Source organism: Brachyhypopomus gauderio, unplaced genomic scaffold (assembly GCF_052324685.1).
Source record: "Brachyhypopomus gauderio isolate BG-103 unplaced genomic scaffold, BGAUD_0.2 sc718, whole genome shotgun sequence".
NCBI classification, from domain to species: domain Eukaryota; kingdom Metazoa; phylum Chordata; class Actinopteri; order Gymnotiformes; family Hypopomidae; genus Brachyhypopomus; species Brachyhypopomus gauderio.
In genome coordinates, this window is record NW_027507538.1 from 11,825 (window position 1) to 32,500 (window position 20,676).

The 20,676-nt window shown below is 50.2% G+C and overlaps 1 long non-coding RNA gene across 2 annotated transcripts; it reads left to right on the forward strand.

The window, feature by feature from the left end:
• Positions 1–1,641: 1,641 nt before the first annotated feature.
• On the forward strand, positions 1,642–4,599 carry LOC143507662 (uncharacterized). Of its 2 annotated transcripts, XR_013128912.1 has the most exons (3): positions 1,642–1,758; positions 2,711–2,907; positions 3,127–4,599. It is a non-coding gene; the product is annotated as an uncharacterized LOC143507662 (long non-coding RNA). The 2 variants fall into 2 exon arrangements; XR_013128911.1 differs by lacking the exon at positions 1,642–1,758 and having other exon boundaries at positions 2,566–2,907.
• Positions 4,600–20,676: the final 16,077 nt, after the last annotated feature.

The window sequence follows — 20,676 nt, forward strand, 5'->3', positions numbered from 1 at the left end:
ACCCAACCTCCCCCCCTCTCCCCCATCACCTCCCCCCCCCTCCCCCAACCCAACCTCCCCCCCTCTCCCCCATCACCTCCCCCCCTCTCCCCAACCCAACCTCCCCCCCTCTCCCCCATCACCTCCCCCCCTCTCCCCCATCACCTCCCCCCCTCTCCCCCAACCCAACCTCCCCCCCTCTCCCCCAACCCAAACCTCCCCCCCTCTCCCCCATCACCTCCCCCCCTCTCCCCCAACCCAACCCTCCCCCCCTCTCCCCCATCACCTCCCCCCCTCACCCCCCATCACCTCCCCCCCTCTCCCCCAACCCCACCTCTCTCCCCTCACCCCCATCACCTCCCCCCCCTCTCCCCCCATCACCTCCTCCCCCTCTCCCCCATCACCTCCCCCCCTCACCCCCCATCACCTCCCCCCCTCTCCCCCATCACCTCCCCCCCTCTCCCCCATCACCTCTCCCCCCTCTCCCCCATCACCTCCCCCCCTCACCCCCATCACCTCCCCCCCTCTCCCCCAACCCAACCTCCCCCCTCTCCCCCATCACCTCCCCCCCCTCTCCCCTCCACCCCCCACATTACCCAGACGACAGATAGAGGTGCCTGGTGTGTGCAGCCCAGCTGTAAGGAGAACATACCGCAGATCTGATTAATATGGCAGAGTTATTATCAGGTGCTACTCTGTCTCACCCAAGGAGACCCACCACCACCGCTCCCCAGGAGAGTGGCTGCTAACCCAGCCCTGACCCGCCCACGAGCACAGCTGCCTACGCCGGGCCTGGCCTCGTCCGTGTCACGGCCCGATGTGACGGGATCATGGGTCCCGCATTCCTCGCCTCCGCCCTCCACTTCCCAACGCTCCATCACTGTCTGCTTTTAGCATGTGTGTGTGTGTGCGTGTGTGTGTGTGTGTGTGTGTGTGTGTGTGTGTGTGTGTGTGTGTGTGTGTGTGTGTGTGTGTGTGTGAACGCTGGAGTGTTTGGCAAGGGCCCATGTAGCCCAGTGGGAGGGACTAAGAGGAATGCAGCATGCGGACCGAAGCTGGCTGTGGGGGAGTCACACGAAGGTCAAAATGCAGTAAAACACACAGTGTAAAAAGAGCCACGTAGGAGGGCATGCTGGGAAATGGAGTCCGACTCCCTGCTTTTTCAGCATGCAGCAAGAAAAAAAAAAACCTCTCACAATTACACTATTTCCCCCACCTTTCAATTTTCTTTAGCATTGTAGAATTGAAATGTCTAATTACAGCTATATATGGCCTTGCGGTGGCTGTTCCCAATGCCAAGCTGTGTGTGTTGCAGGCTAAGGGTGTTGCTTTCGTCTCAGGGTACACACACTGCACCCTGTCAGGCTGTCTGGGAGGCAGAGTTGGCACAGTGTCTGTGCTATGATGACTCAGTGCTCTGCATCAAGCCTCTCTTGAACACATCAATAACCAAAACACCATTCAAATACACCAACAACTCTCCATCTAATGACCTACTTAGAGATGTAATTAGTGCACTTTAAGCAGGACAGAAGACAGAAGATATAAATAACAGAGAGGGAGTGGTGCAGACACACACAGCCAAATCCCTGTGGTATACTTGCATTCTGCACACTTAACCACTCGCTAGCACACTATATATAACATTGACGAGTATACGGTCCGAGCCCAGCAGAACTCGGTCCAGCTCTCTCCACACTTCTACGTCACTTATGTCTCCTGCCCTGGCTAGCATACCGCTTCATTTACAGGCCATTACAGTAAATACAGGAGTGACAGGTTAGTGATTTTTCCCCAGTAGCACTAAGATACAAATAATGCATGGAGCCCAACAGGTTAATGTAGCTGCAACATGGAACATGAATGTAATGAATGTTTCATTAGAAAAAAAAATAGTTTTTTCCTTGATGGTCTGAGTAAGGGTAATGGTATACCTGAGTGAGAGAAATGGTATTCTTGAGTAAGGGTAATAATGGTGTTCTTGAGTAAGGGTAATAATGGTATTCTTGAGTAATGGTAATAATGGTATTCTTGAGTAAGGGTAATAATGGTATTCTTGAGTAAGGGTAATAATGGTATACCTGAGTAATGGTAATAATGGTATTCTTGAGTAATGGTAATAATGGTGTTCTTGAGTAAGGGTAATAATGGTGTTCTTGAGTAAGAGTAATAATGGTATTCTTGAGTAATGGTAATAATGGTATTCTTGAGTAAGGGTAATAATGGTATTCTTGAGTAAGGGTAATAATGGTATTCTTGAGTAAGGGTAATAATGGTATACCTGAGTAAGGGTAATAATGGTATACCTGAGTAAGGGTAATGGTTTCCATGAGTAATGGCAATGGTATACCTGAGTAACGGTATTCCTGGAATGTCCAGACAGGTGTGCGCTGCTGGAATTTCTTTCTGTCTTTTCTCTTTGTTGCCATACAAGTAGAGAATTGAAAGTGTGCCATGAGTACTGGCAGACCAACCTGTTGGACACACCAGCCTCAGGGGCCTTGGGAGTCTGGACACTAGCTAAGCTCTCTAGTTAGAACACAAGTCTTCATATTTGACCACATCTAGTATGGCAAAGAACGAAAGTGGGAGAGAGAGAGAGAGAGAGAGAGAGAGAGCACACTTGTGACCAAGCCAGAATGGTCAGATGGAACACAGCGAGGGAGAAGGAGCCAGAGGTCACGTCTGTGTTTAGTTTGGAGCTCAGTCAAAAGATCAGTCTCTCCCCCAGTCTGCATCTCTGCACGCCGCGCAGCCTGGAGCAGCCCGGCTGTGTGGTAGAGCGGACCGGCTGGGTGGTGGAGCGGACCGGCTGTGTGGTGGAGCGGACCGGCTGGGTGGTGGAGCGGACCGGCTGTGTGGTGGAGCGGACCGGCTGGGTGGGGGAGTTGCGTGAGGTCTGCCTTCCCCACACACACTGTGGTCTGGGTAAGCCACACACAAGCCTAGATGCACAGCCTTATACTTCCCCCTTCATACACACACACACATACATGTGAACTGCTTCCTGCTGACGCTGCTTCCTGCTGACGCTGCTTCCTGCTGACGCGCTGCTTCCTGCTGACGCTGTTGCGGAGCGAATTTTGATTGTTTCTCTAAAGTGTGATAATCTGTTTACGTACTAATCTTTACTTTTTTCCTCCCTAGACAACTATTACAGGTAGTGCTTCCACTATCAAGACAGTTGACTACTCTCTTCGACTGGAAACATCTTCGACATTTCGACATCTTAACCGAAGCTAAGTATTTCATCATGTCTGAGTCCCTTGTTGCTTGTGTTGAGTGTGGCATGTATAGCTACTCTTCTTCCGTCAGTAGTGATAATAATAATTTTATTTGTGTGAAGTGTAGGTTAGTTATTAGTATGACGGAAAAGATTTCGCTTTTAGAGGAACGCATCCGGGCTTTAGAAAGTCCTAGAAAGTTTGTAGCAGCTAGCGCAGCTAGCGTAGCGGCTAGCGCAGCTAGCGTAGCAGGCCCGGGTTGCACAGCTGTAGCTAGCGAGCCCTCAGCTCCGGCATTAGAGCCCTCGCAGCGGGGCGAATGGGTGACGTCTCGGCGGCATAACCGTAGGGCTGAGCACCGTCCTTCTCAGGTTCCCGTGTCAAACAGGTTTGCCCCACTCAGTAATACACCGACTGAGCGACCTGTTAAAAGAGCTCTGGTGATAGGAGATTCACAGCTCAGACACGTGAACGTAGCGACTAGTTTAGAGACACCAGCGGCCATAGTCAAGTGTATCCCGGGGGCTAGAGCGCCTGACATCAGGGCTAATTTAAAGGTGCTGGCTAAACGTAAATATTCTAAGATAGTTATACACGTCGGCACCAATGATGTGGGATTGAGACAGTCTGAGATCACCAAGGATACTGTCGACTGTTGATGCTGTCATCCAGCTGTGTCTTGGCATCACTCTATTTGTGACTATGACTTGACTGGAAAGCAATGTCTCAGTGAACCCTCATGCCTGTGGTCACCTCTGAACCTCTCCCTTTAGTTATGCTGCTATAGATTAGTCTGCCGGAGCCACATGCTGATCACTGGCACGTGAGCTACGTACATTTAAATCAACGGTGGTTTAAATTCATGTCCACTCAGTCTGTATTATCTATCTTCTTGCATGGCTCTACCCAAGACGATTGGATACAGGCACCTGCAGGCACCTGGGGGATGGTCTGGCTGCCGGTGGATGTGCTGATACCGGGGTTCATCTGGGGAGTAACACTGCAGTCGGAGCCTACAATACCAGCATCACTGCTCCGACACGGAATGAAAACCTGGCATTCATCAACAGACATTTACAGTGACAATATCAAAACCCAGAACTTTCAATTCTACCTTTTACCTAGTCTGATTGTGTGGATTATGTGTGACTTGTGTATTTGTGTGTTAACGGGCCGCCCAATGGAGGATGGGTTCCCTTTTGAGTCTTGGTTCTCCCGAGGTTTCTTCCTATTCCCCACCATCATAGGGAGTTTTTCCTCGCCACTGTCGCCTTTGGCTTGCTCATTAGGGTTCTGGACCCATAGTATTGTTAACCTTGTAAACCCTGTAAAGCTGCTTTGCGACAACTTGAGTTGTTAAAAGCGCTATACAAATAAACTTTGATTGATTGATGTGCAGGCAAGCATGCACAAATCACACATGCATGCATGCACACATGCCTGCTCAGATATTTGCAATGTAAGCACACCTATATGCAAGTACACACATCAGCGTGCACACACACACACACACACACACACACACACACACACACACACACACACACACACAGGTTTTTGGCTCAGGAAAACTAACAGTAAAACTGGCCCAAAAGGAAAGCAAAAGTGAAAGTGAGTGAGAGTGTGTGTGTGTGTGTGTGTCCTGTGGGGCAGTAACAGGAGTCCAGTGTGGATGTGCTGTCTGGGCATGCTGCCCTGACCTGCTGCCTGCGACTCCCTGCCAAGCCAGTCAGTCCTGTGTGCTCGGCCCCGCGACCCCTGAGCTGCTCCTCCTCCCTCTGCCTGGGTAACTACACCCTCCGCTCCCACAACGCAGGTGGAGGAGGAACACCTGTCGCACCAACAGGCCTTCTGGAGCTCCAACCACCAGCACTCCAAGTATTCTAGTGTCCAAACGTGTGTTATTATCAGAGCAGGTGATTCTAGTGTCCAAACGTGTGTTATTATCAGAGCAGGTGATTCTAGTGTCCAAACGTGTGTTATTATCAGAGCAGGTGATTCTAGTGTCCAAACGTGTGTTATTATCAGAGCAGGTGATTCTAGTGTCCAAACGTGTGTTATTATCAGAGCAGGTGATTCTAGTGTCCAAACGTGTGTTATTATCAGAGCAGGTGATTCTAGTGTCCAAACGTGTGTTATTATCAGAGCAGGTGATTCTAGTGTCCAAACGTGTGTTATTATCAGAGCAGGTGATTCTAGTGTCCAAACGTGTGTTATTATCAGAGCAGGTGATTCTAGTGTCCAAACGTGTGTTATTATTAGAGCAGGTAATAGTAACAAAGGTGTGTTATTATCAGAGCAGGTGATAGTAACAAAGGTGTGTTATTATCAGAGCAGGTGATAGTAACAAAGGTGTGTTATTATCAGAGCAGGTGATAGTAACAAAGGTGTGTTATTATCAGAGCAGGCAATAGTAACAAAGATGTGTTATTATCAGAGCAGGTGATGGTAACAAAGGTGTGTTATTATCAGAGCAGGTGATAGTAACAAACGTGTGTTATCATCAGAGCAGGTGATAGTAACAAAGGTGTGTTATTATCAGAGAAGGTGATAGTAACAAACGTGTGTTATTATTAGAGCAGGTGATAGTAACAAAGGTGTGTTATTATCAGAGCAGGTGATAGTAACAAAGGTGTGTTATTATCAGAGCAGGTGATGGTAACAAAGGTGTGTTATTATCAGAGCAGGTGATAGTAACAAAGGTGTGTTATTATCAGAGCAGGTAATAGTAACAAAGGTGTGTTATTATCAGAGCAGGTAATAGTAACAAAGGTGTGTTATTATCAGAGCAGGTAATAGTAACAAAGGTGTGTTATTATCAGAGCAGGTGATAGTAACAAAGGTGTGTTATTATCAGAGCAGGTGATAGTAACAAACGTGTGTTATTATTAGAGCAGGTGATAGTAACAAAGGTGTGTTATTATCAGAGCAGGTAATAGTAACAAAGGTGTGTTATTATCAGAGCAGGTGATGGTAACAAAGGTGTGTTATTATTAGAGCAGGTGATAGTAACAAACGTGTGTTATTATCAGAGCAGGTGATAGTAACAAAGGTGTGTTATTATTAGAGCAGGTGATAGTAACAAAGGTGTGTTATTATTAGAGCAGGTGATAGTAACAAAGGTGTGTTATTATCAGAGCAGGTAATAGTAACAAAGGTGTGTTATTATCAGAGCAGGTGATGGTAACAAAGGTGTGTTATTATTAGAGCAGGTGATAGTAACAAACGTGTGTTATTATCAGAGCAGGTGATAGTAACAAAGGTGTGTTATTATCAGAGCAGGTAATAGTAACAAAGGTGTGTTATTATCAGAGCAGGTAATAGTAACAAAGGTGTGTTATTATCAGAGCAGGTAATAGTAACAAAGGTGTGTTATTATCAGAGCAGGTAATAGTAACAAAGGTGTGTTATTATCAGAGCAGGTAATAGTAACAAAGGTGTGTTATTATCAGAGCAGGTAATAGTAACAAAGGTGTGTTATTATCAGAGCAGGTGATAGTAACAAAGGTGTGTTATTATCAGAGCAGGTGATGGTAACAAACGTGTGTTATTATCAGAGCAGGTGATAGTAACAAAGGTGTGTTATTATTAGAGCAGGTGATAGTAACAAAGGTGTGTTATTATTAGAGCAGGTGATAGTAACAAAGGTGTGTTATTATCAGAGCAGGTAATAGTAACAAAGGTGTGTTATTATCAGAGCAGGTGATGGTAACAAAGGTGTGTTATTATCAGAGCAGGTGATAGTAACAAAGGTGTGTTATTATCAGAGAAGGTGATAGTAACAAACGTGTGTTATTATCAGAGCAGGTGATAGTAACAAAGGTGTGTTATTATCAGAGCAGGTGATGGTAACAAAGGTGTGTTATTATCAGAGCAGGTGATAGTAACAAAGGTGTGTTATTATCAGAGCAGGTAATAGTAACAAAGGTGTGTTATTATCAGAGCAGGTCATAGTAACAAAGGTGTGTTATTATCAGAGCAGGTAATAGTAACAAAGGTGTGTTATTATCAGAGCAGGTAATAGTAACAAAGGTGTGTTATTATCAGAGCAGGTAATAGTAACAAAGGTGTGTTATTATCAGAGCAGGTGATAGTAACAAAGGTGTGTTATTATCAGAGCAGGTGATAGTAACAAAGGTGTGTTATTATCAGAGCAGGTGATAGTAACAAAGGTGTGTTATTATCAGAGCAGGTGATAGTAACAAAGATTCTCATCACAGCTCAATGCTGTGGATCCCAGTAGAGAGTACACTGTGCGCAATTGGCTGCCGCTTCTCGCCGGTGTGTGATTGGTGGTGTAAGAGTTGTACCTGTGTTAATATTGTAAAACCTTGAGTATCTAGAAAGGCGCAATATAAGTTGAACAGTCAATGCGTGCCAGCGTAACTGGATCTCCTACCAAACTGCTAACACACAAATTACACATTTGCAAAGAAAACACACTCAGAGGGAAGGTCTGATATGTGTGCGTGTGTATACACAGGGAGGACACATGTGCATGTGTGCACGTGTGGGTGTGTGTGGGTGTGTGTGTGTGTGTGTGTGTGTGTGTGTGTGTGCGCACTCAGGAGCAATGCTGCTGTTTGTTAGCATGTAACCCATGTGGTCAAGCACAGCATAAACTAATTACTGGAGCACACGAATGGTGGTGTGAGGGGGTTTATTTACATTTTTCTTGTTGTTACATACAGTTTACCTGGCCAGTTTACAGGGGGCAGAGCTAAAGGGTGGGAGGGTGTACAGGGGGCGGAGCTGAAGGGTGGGAGGGTGTACAGGGGGCGGAGCTGAAGGGTGGGGGGATGTAAGAGGCGGAGCTGAAGGGTGGGAGGGTGTACAGGGGGCGGAGCTGAAGGGTGGGAGGGTGTACAGGGGGCGGAGCTGAAGGGTTGAGGATGTATGAAGCGGAGCTGAAGGGTGGGAGGGTGTACAGGGGGCGGAGCTGAAGGGTGGGAGGGTGTACAGGGGGCGGAGCTGAAGGGTGGGAGGGTGTATGGGGCGGCGCTGAAGGGTGGGAGGGTGTACAGGGGGCGGAGCTGAAGGGTGGGAGGATGTATGGGGCAGAGCTGAAGGGTGGGAGGGTGTACAAGGGGTGGAGCTGAAGGGTGGGAGGATGTATGGGGCGGAGCTGAAGGGTGGGAGGGTGTACAGGGGGTGGAGCTGAAGGGTGGGAGGATGTACAGGGGGCGGAGCTTAAGGGTGGGAGGGTGTATGGGGCGGAGCTGAAGGGTGGGAGGGTGTACAGGGGGCGGAGCTGAAGGGTGGGAGGGTGTACAGAGGGCGGAGCTAAAGGGTGGGAGGGTGTAGGGGGCGGGGCTGAAGGGTGGGAGGGTGTACAGGGGGCGGAGCTAAAGGTTGGGAGGGTGTAGGGGGCAGAGCTGAAGGGTGGGAGGGCATATGGGGCGGAGCTAAAGGTTGGGAGGGTGTAGGGGGCGGAGCTGAAGGGTGGGAGGATGTATGGGGCGGAGCTGAAGTGTGGGAGGGCGTCCGTGAGCTCAGCACCTCCGGCTGTTGTCTGCGGTGACACGGGGACAGCGCAGAAAGATCACTGGCTTCTGAACAGAGACATGACACCCACAAACAGAGGTGTGAGTGAGACCCGGGTCAGGAACGCAGCCCTGTGAGAGAGCACTGCAGCGCGAGGCATCGCCGATCTCACGCAAGCGTGTCTGTCTCGGGCATCGGGAGGAGATCGGGGGATCAAACCGGCTGCGTCTGCAGCTGTGAGGCTACCTGGAGTGTGTGCAGCACAGAGCCCATCATGAAGGGGATGAGCACCCTTGGGTCTGCAGCAGGGAGGGTGAACACACTGGAGGTTCAGAACATGGAGTCTTTGTGTCTTTGTTCCAGTCTCGCAGTTATGAACAAAGAAAACTTGTGTTTTCTACCGAACGACAACACCATGGACCAGACAAATCAAGAGGCTTTGTACCACTGTGCCCCTCAATTAAGATCAGGGCGAATCACACCAGAGAAATGCAGCCCAGTGGGATTCATGCCAAAGCAGCCTGGTGGGTTCAGAGAGTTTAACTAGGCACAGAACCAGAGCCCAGACCCTGAATCTGTTTCCCAGCCTGCAGTAGGTCTGGAATAGGTTCTACAGTCCCTCAGTGTGCCTGAACCCAACACACACACATTTAATTAGACTATACACACACATATGCATGACATGAGATCACATACACACACACACACGCAAGCACAAACACACACACACACACACACACACACACACACACACACACACCCTCACCGCACTGCACAACCGTTTTTCCACGGAATGTCACTCCATCACACGATCAACAGCCACGTGTATGCGGACGGCTCTCTCACACAGCACCACCACATCAGCGTGGCGCTGGCCCCCGCATCACGCCCCACCTGCCCCGGCCCCTCAGACCCCCACCCGCCCCGTCACCTCCACCAATCAGCTCCTCGTCTCGCGCACCTCCGTAATGAGCACCAAACACGGCGCCGTGCCGTGTGGAGAGGTGAGCAGACGGCTCTGAGAACACGTGTGTGCGCGCGTACACGCATACACACACGCACACACACACACACACACGCGCTCGGAGCCCAAGCCCCTCTGCTCATAGGCGGGTGGTGTAATGAGGCCAGCGGGCGGATGTACTCTGCTGGCGGGACTCCCCCGGATATAGCGCCCCTGAAAGTGGAGAAGGTGGTGGAGCTCTGTGGGCGGCGGCTCACAGAGGACAGGCAGGTTTTTTTGGCTTTGTGCCGGAGGCGGAAACCATCTCACTACGCCTGTGAGGTCCTGGATCTGATTAGCCATATCCCACATGTACACACACACGCACACCCACCCATCCACACACACACACACCCACACATGCACGCATACACACCCATCCCCACACACACACACACACACACACACACACACACCCATCCCCACACACACGCACGCACACACACCCATCCACACACACGTACACACACACACACACCCATCCCCATACGCACACACACACACACGCACACACACCCATCCCCATACGCACGCACACACCCACCCATCCCCACGCACACACACACACGCACACACACACACACACACACACCCACACACACACACACGCACACACGCACACACACACACCCACACACACACACACACACACACACACACACACACACACACACCCACACACACACACACACACACACACACACACACACACAGCTCTTCTCTTTCACCTCCTTATCTCCACGTATCTCCTTTAGCAGCGTTGGCCATGCAGGTGGTGAACGATGGCGCAGGCTTCCCTACACACCTCCAACACAGCAGCTCAAACCAAACACGGAAGCAGAGAGGAGAGGAGAGGAGAAAGGGAGGAGAGGAGAGAGAGAGGAGAAAGGGAGGAGAGGAGAGAGAGAGGAGAGGGCAACAGACCAAGAGGAGGAGGTGCAGTGGGGAGGTCTGAAATCACAGTCACTTCATCCTTCTTCCCTCCTTCTCGCCGCACGGTGATTTTTGTTTTGATTTCTAGCGCCCCCACCTGCCACACACCCCCCCCCCACACACCCCGCCCCCACCCGCCACACCCCGCCCCCCACAGTCCGGTCCCTCACACAGTGCATTGGGGAGGAGGTGCTCGGACTCTCAGCAGGATTTCAGATCCAAACTCATCAGAGCGCTGTATACATACCGCGCGTGTCTGAGTGCATTCTGAAGGAGATCTGTGTACGTCTGGGTGCCTTAATCAGGTTATAAGTGAGCATGTGTCTGCTGTTTGAGCCTTGGGCAGAACGTCTGCCTCTCTGTGGGTCCACAGAACATGGATATGTAGCCAACAGCGAGTGAGCATCTGTCTGTCTGTTTACTGTTAAGGAAACACAGCTCTTCCTCCGAGATGATCCGTCCTCGCCGAGACCCACACAGCTGAAGGTGTGGTGTAAGCGCAGCTCCAAACGACTGCAGCATGACTGGATCGCTCAGAGTCCCCCTGGGCTTTGGGCCAAGTGCAAACATGCATGCGCTCCACGACCCAGACCATACAGCACTCACACCGCACACACCACGACCCAGACCATACAGCACTCACACCGCACACACCACGACCCAGACCATACAGCACTCACACCGCACACACCACGACCCAGACCATACAGCACTCACACCGCACACACCACGACCCAGACCATACAGCACTCACACCGCACACACCACGACCCAGACCCTACAGCACTCACACCGCACACACCACGACCCAGACCCTACAGCACTCACACCGCACACACCACGACCCAGACCCTACAGCACTCACACCGCACACACCACGACCCAGACCATACAGCACTCACACCGCACACACCACGACCCAGACCCTACAGCACTCACACCGCACACACCACGACCCAGACCCTACAGCACTCACACCGCACACACCACGACCCAGACCCTACAGCACTCACACCGCACACACCACGACCCAGACCCTACAGCACTCACACTATGCCACTATGATAGACTATGCCAATCAAACACTCCCACTCTGACTCCACTATAACCCCCCCGCTCTGACTCCACTATAACCCCCCCGCTCTGACTCCACTATAACCCCCCGCTCTGACTCCACTATAACCCCCCCCGCTCTGACTCCACTATAACCCCCCGCTCTGACTCCACTATAACCCCCCCGCTCTGACTCCACTATAACCCCCCCGCTCTGACTCCACTATAACCCCCCGCTCTGACTCCACTATAACCCCCCCGCTCTGACTCCACTATAACCCCCCCGCTCTGACTCCACTATAACCCCCCCGCTCTGACTCCACTATAACCCCCCCACTCTGACTCCACTATAACCCCCCCTCGCTCTGACTCCACTATAACCCCCCGCTTTGACTCCACTACATCCCCCCCCCGCTCTGACTCCACTATAACCCCCCTCTCTGATTCCACTATAACCCCCCCTGCTCTGACTCCACTATAACCCCCCCCCCCCTCCACTACCACTATAACCCCCCTCACTGACCACTGGCTTCAGTAATGACAGCACTAAGCAGCACACAACAATACCCTTTTCATCCACAGCCTGTGAGCACAACAATGGAGTCTCACCGACACAGACACAGAAAAGCAGCTCGCCATGGAGCCTTCTACCATGGAACAGTGTTAAAGGACATAATCTAGGAGTGGCACCTTCACGGGTGAACACACACGCGCATTCTCAGACATACACGAACGCACGCACACGCACACACACACACACACACACACAATACGCAGTTGTGCGATAAGTATACATTATACATGATCTTTGTACTCTTTATGCTGGTCAAACACGGGCAGAGGAAGACAGCACAAAGGCAAGAGATAGAGACAGAGTGTGGTGCAAACCCGTCACGGAGAGATAACACACACACACACACACACCTGCGCACGGCCGTAGAGTTGCCACTGAAACCGCAGGGACAGCTAAACGACTCTGCTCCACGCCTCCCAGACGAGACGTGAGACTAAAGGAACACCAGTGCATCAGCACAGGACCGGTTCCACCAGGGGGCGTGGCCTGGCTCTGCCAGAGGGTGTGGCCTGGTCGCACACACGTAGAGGTGGGCACACAAGAGTAAAACTGAGCCTGGTGTGTGTGTGTGTGTGTGTGTGTGTGTGTGTGTGTAGCCAGTGGTTCCAACTGTCTTCTATTATGGTCCATTAACACCCAACCCACACACGCACACACACACACCATACAGCATGCTTGCACACCAAGCTGGTGGGTGTGTGTGTGTGTGTGTCTGCGCGTGTATGTCAAGACTGGAGGGGGGCTGTCTAAATAAACTCCCCAGGGAAATAGCTGCTCCTGCCTTAACCACGGCCTGAGCAGTCATCAGTCATCAGATCTCTCAGAGATGCCAAAACAGTCACCTTTTCACACCCGCTTCCTGGAGCACACACACTGATGAGCACACACACACACACACACACACACACACACACACACACACACACACACACACACACACACACACACACTGATGAGCACACAGCAGTGCACACCGAGCCCTGGCTAGCAGTGCACATGCAGGGAGACACACACACACACACACACACACACACACACACACACACACAGATAAGAGGAGACAGAGAGAGACAGACATGGGAGGTTGTGTGGAGACGGAGAGTTTTTATTTATAAATCCCTCTATTGGAAGAACCAACAGATATGTCAGATCCTGAACGCATGCACATTATGTCACATGTATAGGAGACAATAACAGGGGTGAAAGAGAAAACATCATATATTCAATCATTCTAAATTAAAATGGCAAAAATATACTGGCAGCTTCCTTTCCCGTATACAAGACGTCATGTGTTCCCCAGAAAGACTTGAACCCTGTTGAATTCCCTACCAAAGTGCATTACGGACACAGCACTCTACACAAACACAGCCACCACATCCACACACTCCTGCTCTAATATTAGATTCAGAGAGAACTATAAATCACCACACATATGGATGAAACATTCAAACCTGAAAAACTGAAAGCGACGTTACCACCCCGAGGTTTAAGCTAAACTTAAACTTAAAGACTCAACAGACTGAGCTCTCTCCTGCCCTACAAGGACGTCTACAGAACAGCCCTTAGGTAACAATACCTGACTGCCAGACATTCTTAATGGCCCTAATCAAATTAGTAAATCACTACATGGACATTTTATAATGAGCAATGCACAAGGAAGAAAGCCCACATGCGTCCTACCTCACACGCGTGTGGGAGACATGCTTCCTGTCTGACGCTTATTCAAATATTTACAAATTTGAGACTTTGAAAGGTCAAACCTCCCCAACTTTGGGGTCATGTGTACACAAAGGACTCTTGAAGACAGCAGTAGATTTAACCCCCTGGACCATGGTGTGATCTCCTGTTTCTGTAAAGTATTACTAGGTCACACAGATTTCAACACGGAGGCTGTCAAACACAAATGAGAGGATGAATTAGGATTTGAAAGATGAAGTTTTGGGGGGCGTGTCTGAAAGAGAGACACACCTGGTCAAGAAGTCACGACTCGATTCAGTTATAGACTGCACACAGAATACTCCTGACTAAAACCGAACCACCTGCACCCTTATTCCAAAGGTACAATAACAGCAGGTGCTCAAATACACTCACTGGACATGTTACAAATGTCCTAGAGCTGCCTAGTTAATCCTCTCTGACACGCATCTGGAACGTTCTGGAAGCCCATGGCATTGTGGGCTGTCTGAGGACCAGCTACTGCCTCACGAGTGGCAGAGCAACACGAAGAGCAGGCCGCTCAGATCGCGACAAAGCAAATCGTATAACAAATGTTGAACCTAAACTTAGTACCAGCATATGTGATAAGAGAATGTACAGAGATAAGACGCGGATGAGAGAATGTACGTGGATGAGAGAATGTACGTGGATGAGAGAATGTACGCGGATGAGAGAATGTACGTGGATGAGAGAATGTACGCGGATGAGAGAATGTACGTGGATGAGAGAATGTACGCGGATGAGAGAATGTACGTGGATGAGAGAATGTACGTAGATGAGAGAATGTACGTGGATGAGAGATGTGGATGAGAGATGTGGATGAGAGATGTGGATGAGAGATGTGGATGAGAGATGTGGATGAGAGAATGTACGTGGATGAGAGATGTGGATGAGAGAATGTACGTGGATGAGAGATGTGGATGAGAGAATGTATGTGGATGAGAGATGTGGATGAGAGAATGTACGTGGATGAGAGAATGTACGTGGATGAGAGATGTACGTGGATGAGAGAATGTACGTGGATGAGAGAATGTACGTGGATGAGAGATGTGGATGAGAGAATGTACGTGGATGAGAGAATGTACGTGGATGAGAGAATGTACGTGGATGAGAGAATGTACGTAGATGAGAGAATGTACGTGGATGAGAGAATGTACGCGGATGAGAGAATGTACGCGGATGAGAGAATGTACGTAGATGAGAGAATGTACGCGGATGAGAGAATGTACGCGGATGAGAGAATGTACGCGGATGAGAGAATGTACGCGGATGAGAGAATGTACGTGGATGAGAGAATGTACGCGGATGAGAGAATGTACGTGGATGAGAGAATGTACGTGGATGAGAGAATGTACGTGGATGAGAGAATGTACGCGGATGAGAGAATGTACGTGGATGAGAGAATGTACGCGGATGAGAGAATGTACGCGGATGAGAGAATGTACGCGGATGAGAGAATGTACGCGGATGAGAGAATGTACGTGGATGAGAGAATGTACGTGGATGAGAGAATGTACGTGGATGAGAGAATGTACGTGGATGAGAGAATGTACGTAGATGAGAGAATGTACGCGGATGAGAGAATGTACGCGGATGAGAGAATGTACGTGGATGAGAGAATGTACGTGGATGAGAGAATGTACGTAGATGAGAGAATGTACGCGGATGAGAGAATGTACGTGGATGAGAGATGTGGATGAGAGAATGTACGTGGATGAGAGATGTGGATGAGAGAATGTACGCGGATGAGAGAATGTACGTAGATGAGAGAATGTACGTAGATGAGAGAATGTACGTGGATGAGAGAATGTACGCGGATGAGAGATGTGGATGAGAGAATGTACGCGGATGAGAGAATGTACGTAGATGAGAGAATGTACGTGGATGAGAGAATGTACGCGGATGAGAGAATGTACGTAGATGAGAGAATGTACGTGGATGAGAGAATGTACGTAGATGAGAGAATGTACGCGGATGAGAGAATGTACGTGGATGAGAGATGTGGATGAGAGAATGTACGTGGATGAGAGATGTGGATGAGAGAATGTACGCGGATGAGAGAATGTACGTAGATGAGAGAATGTACGTAGATGAGAGAATGTACGTGGATGAGAGAATGTACGCGGATGAGAGATGTGGATGAGAGAATGTACGCGGATGAGAGAATGTACGTGGATGAGAGAATGTACGCGGATGAGAGATGTGGATGAGAGAATGTACGTAGATGAGAGATGTGGATGAGAGAATGTACGTGGATGAGAGAATGTACGTAGATGAGAGAATGTACGTAGATGAGAGAATGTACGTGGATGAGAGAATGTACGTAGATGAGAGATGTGGATGAGAGAATGTACGTAGATGAGAGAATGTACGTAGATGAGAGAATGTACGTGGATGAGAGAATGTACGTAGATGAGAGATGTGGATGAGAGAATGTACGTGGATGAGAGAATGTACGTAGATGAGAGATGTGGATGAGAGAATGTACGTAGATGAGAGAATGTACGTAGATGAGAGATGTGGATAAGAGAATGTACGTGGATGAGAGATGTGGATGAGAGAATGTACGTAGATGAGAGATGTGGATGAGGGATGTGGATGAGAGAATGTACGTGGATGAGAGATGTGGATGAGAGAATGTACGTAGATGAGAGATGTGGATGAGAGATGTGGATGAGAGAAGGAACTAAGGTTCTGCTCCTGGAGAAAATGTCCTTTCTATGTCACGAACAATTAGTTATTTGGTCAAATACGGAAGCCGCCATTTGTGCCCCTGGAATGAGCCTGGCTGATGTGTGAAGTAGCAAGTGGTGTATGGGCTCTCAAAACCAAACCTGGAGCTGGGCACCTTGCCAAGATCCCTCTTACACTGACAACGAAAATAAAAAATCCAGAGATTGGGAGCAGGGAGGGAGGGAGGGAGAGAGAGAGAGAGAGAGAGAGAGAGAGATATGAAGGTAAAAGAGAAGGAGGTGTGGTGATTTCTTCCCACCTCAGGGCCTTTGTGTTTGAAAGAGCACACCTAACATCTAGACACACCTGTGGACACACATCTTCAAATAAAGGCAGTTAGGATGTTAACACACACACACACACACACACACACACACACACACACACACACACACACACACACACACACACACACACACACACACACACACACACACACACACTCTTGAGCTCTCACACTCGCTTTGCGAAGTGTTATGACCTTCAACAGAATACAGTGGAAGCCCAGAATCCAATAGTTTGGTGCTGGTGAGGTCACACGTGCATGTGCCCACCTGGACCGCAGACTGGGTGTGTGGCAGTGGAGAGGGCGGGGTTTACATGGAGGGGGAGGAGCCAGAGCTACTACCTTAACAAAGGAGAGAACCAGATGGAGAAGAGAGAGCAGAAGGAAGAAGGGGTGCAGCAGCATGGGGGGAGAGAGAGAGTGTGTGTGTGTGTGTGTGTGTGTGTGTGTGTGTGTGTGTGTGTGTGTGTGTGTGTGTGTGTGTGTGTGTGTGTGTGTATGTGTGTGTGTGTGTGTGTGTGTGTGTGTGTGTGTGAGGGAACGAGGGAGAGAATTTGATTAAGTGGTATGGATGAATAGGTGCCATTATCTTCTAGTGCCCTATTTGAGTCTGGTTTCACCAGAGGAATGCTGCTTATAGGATCAGATAAACCCCATCCACACACACACACACACACACACACACACACACACACACACACACACACACAAATACAGCAGCAGTGCTCTGTAAAGTGCATATGAGGGAGCTCAGCACTCTTTCATTCAGTTAGTCATGGTCAAGTGACTGTGTCTGTGTGTGTGTCAGTGCCTGCGTGTGTGTCAGTGTCTGTGTATGTGTGTGTCAGTGCCTGCGTATGCGTGTCAGTGCCTACACATATGGGTGTGTGTCAGTGCCTGTGTGCGTGTGTGTTTCAGTGCATGCGTGTGTGTGAGTCAGTGCCTGCGTGTGTATTTATGTGTCAGTGCCTGCATGTGTGTCCAGTGCCTGTGTATGTGTGTGTCAGTGCCTGCGTGTGTGTGTCATTGCCTACACGTATGGGTGTGTTTCAGTGCCTGCGTGTGTGTGTCAGTGCCTGCGTGTGTGTGTCAGTGCCTGCGTGTGTGTGTCAGTGCCTGCGTGTGCGGGTCAGTGCCTGCGTGTGCGGGTCAGTGCCTACATGTATGGGTGTGTGTCAGTGCCTGTGCGTGTGTCAGTCCCTGTGTGTGTGTCAGTGCCTGTGTGTGTGTCAGTGCTTGTGTGTGTGTGTGTGTGTGTGTGTGTGTGTGTGTGTGTCAGTGCCTACACGTATGGGTGTGTGTGTACAGTGGCAGCACCACCTTATTCTTTTTTTAGTACACATTGCGCTGATTAGTCTCACATTGTCACAACTAGAAAGGTGGGACTGAAACATCCTTTTCTCTTGCAGTATATATGGGACTTCTACGAATGTACTGCAGTACCTCAGGTCACCTACAGGGGATGCTAGATCTCTCATTGACTAATGTCACATGGGGTGAGGGGCGAGGTTTGGAATTAACTGTAGATAAATGGGAAAAATCATGTGATTTCAAACCCAAAAACCATTCACAAAGGAGCATCTGACCCTCCCTCTTACCTCACCCTCTTCAGACTGTCCCATGAGGGCACACTGCAGAAGAGGTGTGTGTGTGTGTGTGTGTGTGTGTGTGTGTGTGTGTGTGTGTGTGTGTGTGTGTGTGTGAGCATCAAGTTCTATATGTCACTTACAGAGACGTTCAGCCCAAATCTTGTTATACAATCTTTAAATATGAATTAAATCACAAAAGTGAATCTCTCGCCAGAAGAGCAGCCATCTTGGAGTAGCAACAAGAAGATCTGATGAAGTTGTGCAGCTGTTCTGTGAGAGGAGGCACATGTCCACCTCAGGAGGAGGGGGGGCACATGTCCACCTCAGGAGGAGGGGGGGGACATGTCCACCTCAGGAGGAGGGGGGGCACATGTCCACCTCAGGAGGAGGGGGGGCACATGTCCACCTCAGGAGGAGGGGGGGGGCACATGTCCACCCCAGGAGGAGGGGGGGGGGGGGACCATGTCCACCTCAGGAGGAGGGGGGGCACATGTCCACCTCAGGAGGAGGGGGGGGCACATGTCCACCCCAGGAGGAGGGGGGGGGGGGGGGGGGGGGGGACCATGTCCACCTCAGGAGGAGAGAGAGGAGGCACATGTCCACCTCAGGAGGAGAGAGAGGAGGCATATGTCCACCTCAGGAGGAGGGGGGGGACATGTCCACCTCAGGAGGAGAGAGAGGAGGCACATGTCCACCTCAGGAGGAGGGGGGGCACATGTCTACCTCAGGAGGAGGGGGGGGCACATGTCCACCTCAGGAGGAGGGGGGGGGGACATGTCCACCTTAGGAGGAGAGAGAGGAGGCACATGTCCACCTCAGGAGGAGGGGACGGACGGACGGACATGTCCACCTCAGGAGGAGAGAGGGGAGGCACATGTCTACCTCAGGAGGAGGGGGGATGGACGGACGGACATGTCCACCTCAGGAGGAGGGGGGACGGATGGACATGTCCACCTCAGGAGGAGGGGGGATGGAGGAGAGGACTCAGAATGTATTTGGCAGGGTGTCTGTACAGGTAACATATGTATACATTCAGAGCAGGAGAGAAAGCCTTTTTGGACATACTGTCTGCCATACTGTCAAACTACTCTAAACACAGTGTTCTCCATTACCCAACCATCTAATGTAAGCCTGAGTGTGTGTGTGTGTGTGTGTGTGTATGTGTGTGTGTGTGTGTGTGTGTGTGTGTGTGTGTGTGTGTGTGTGTGTGTGTGTGTGTGTGTGTGTGTGTGTGTGTGTGTGTATGTGTGTGTCACACAGGTACACACTCAGACAGGGAGGCAGGCATAAGCTCACAGTGCTGCAGCTACTGTCAGGTGTGTCTGAGAAATGTGCTTCACAGAGGCCATCACTGCAATGAGATGAAGGTCACCTAATACCCCAGACCCCAGCACCCAGAACCCAGCTCTCAGTACCCAAACCCCAGCACCCAGAACCCAGCTCTCAGTACCCAAACCCCAGTACCCAGAACCCAGACCCCAGCCCTCAGTACCCAGACCCCAGCTCTCAGTACCCAAACCCCAGTACCCAGAACCCAGACCCCAGCCCTCAGTACCCAGACCCCAGCACCCAGAACCCAGCTCTCAGTACCCAAACCCCAGTACCCAGAACCCAGACCCCAGCCCTCAGTACCCAGACCCCAGCACCCAGAAACCAGTACCCAGCTCTTAGTACCCAGACCCCAGACCCCAGAACCCAGCTCTCAGTACCCAGAACCCAGCTCTCAGGCAAGATAGGGGGAAAAAATGCTCCAACCAAGGCACCAGTAAAAGAGTTGCCTCCCATACACACAAACACATGCACCCACACAAAACACACACACACACACACACACACACACACACACACACACACACACACACACACACACACACACACACACACACACACCCTAACAATTAAGACTAAAACAATTACACAGCATGATGTGAGGAGCATGCTGTCATGATCAGGATTGAGGCATGAGCATCTCACACTCTCCTTCACACACTTCCTCGGGGAGATCTGTGGTCATTAGTCATTCTGCACAGGGCACCTGGACAGTGCTCCCCCTACTGGCACAGCGTGATCACTGCTCTCTGTGCACGTGTGTTTCTACACAT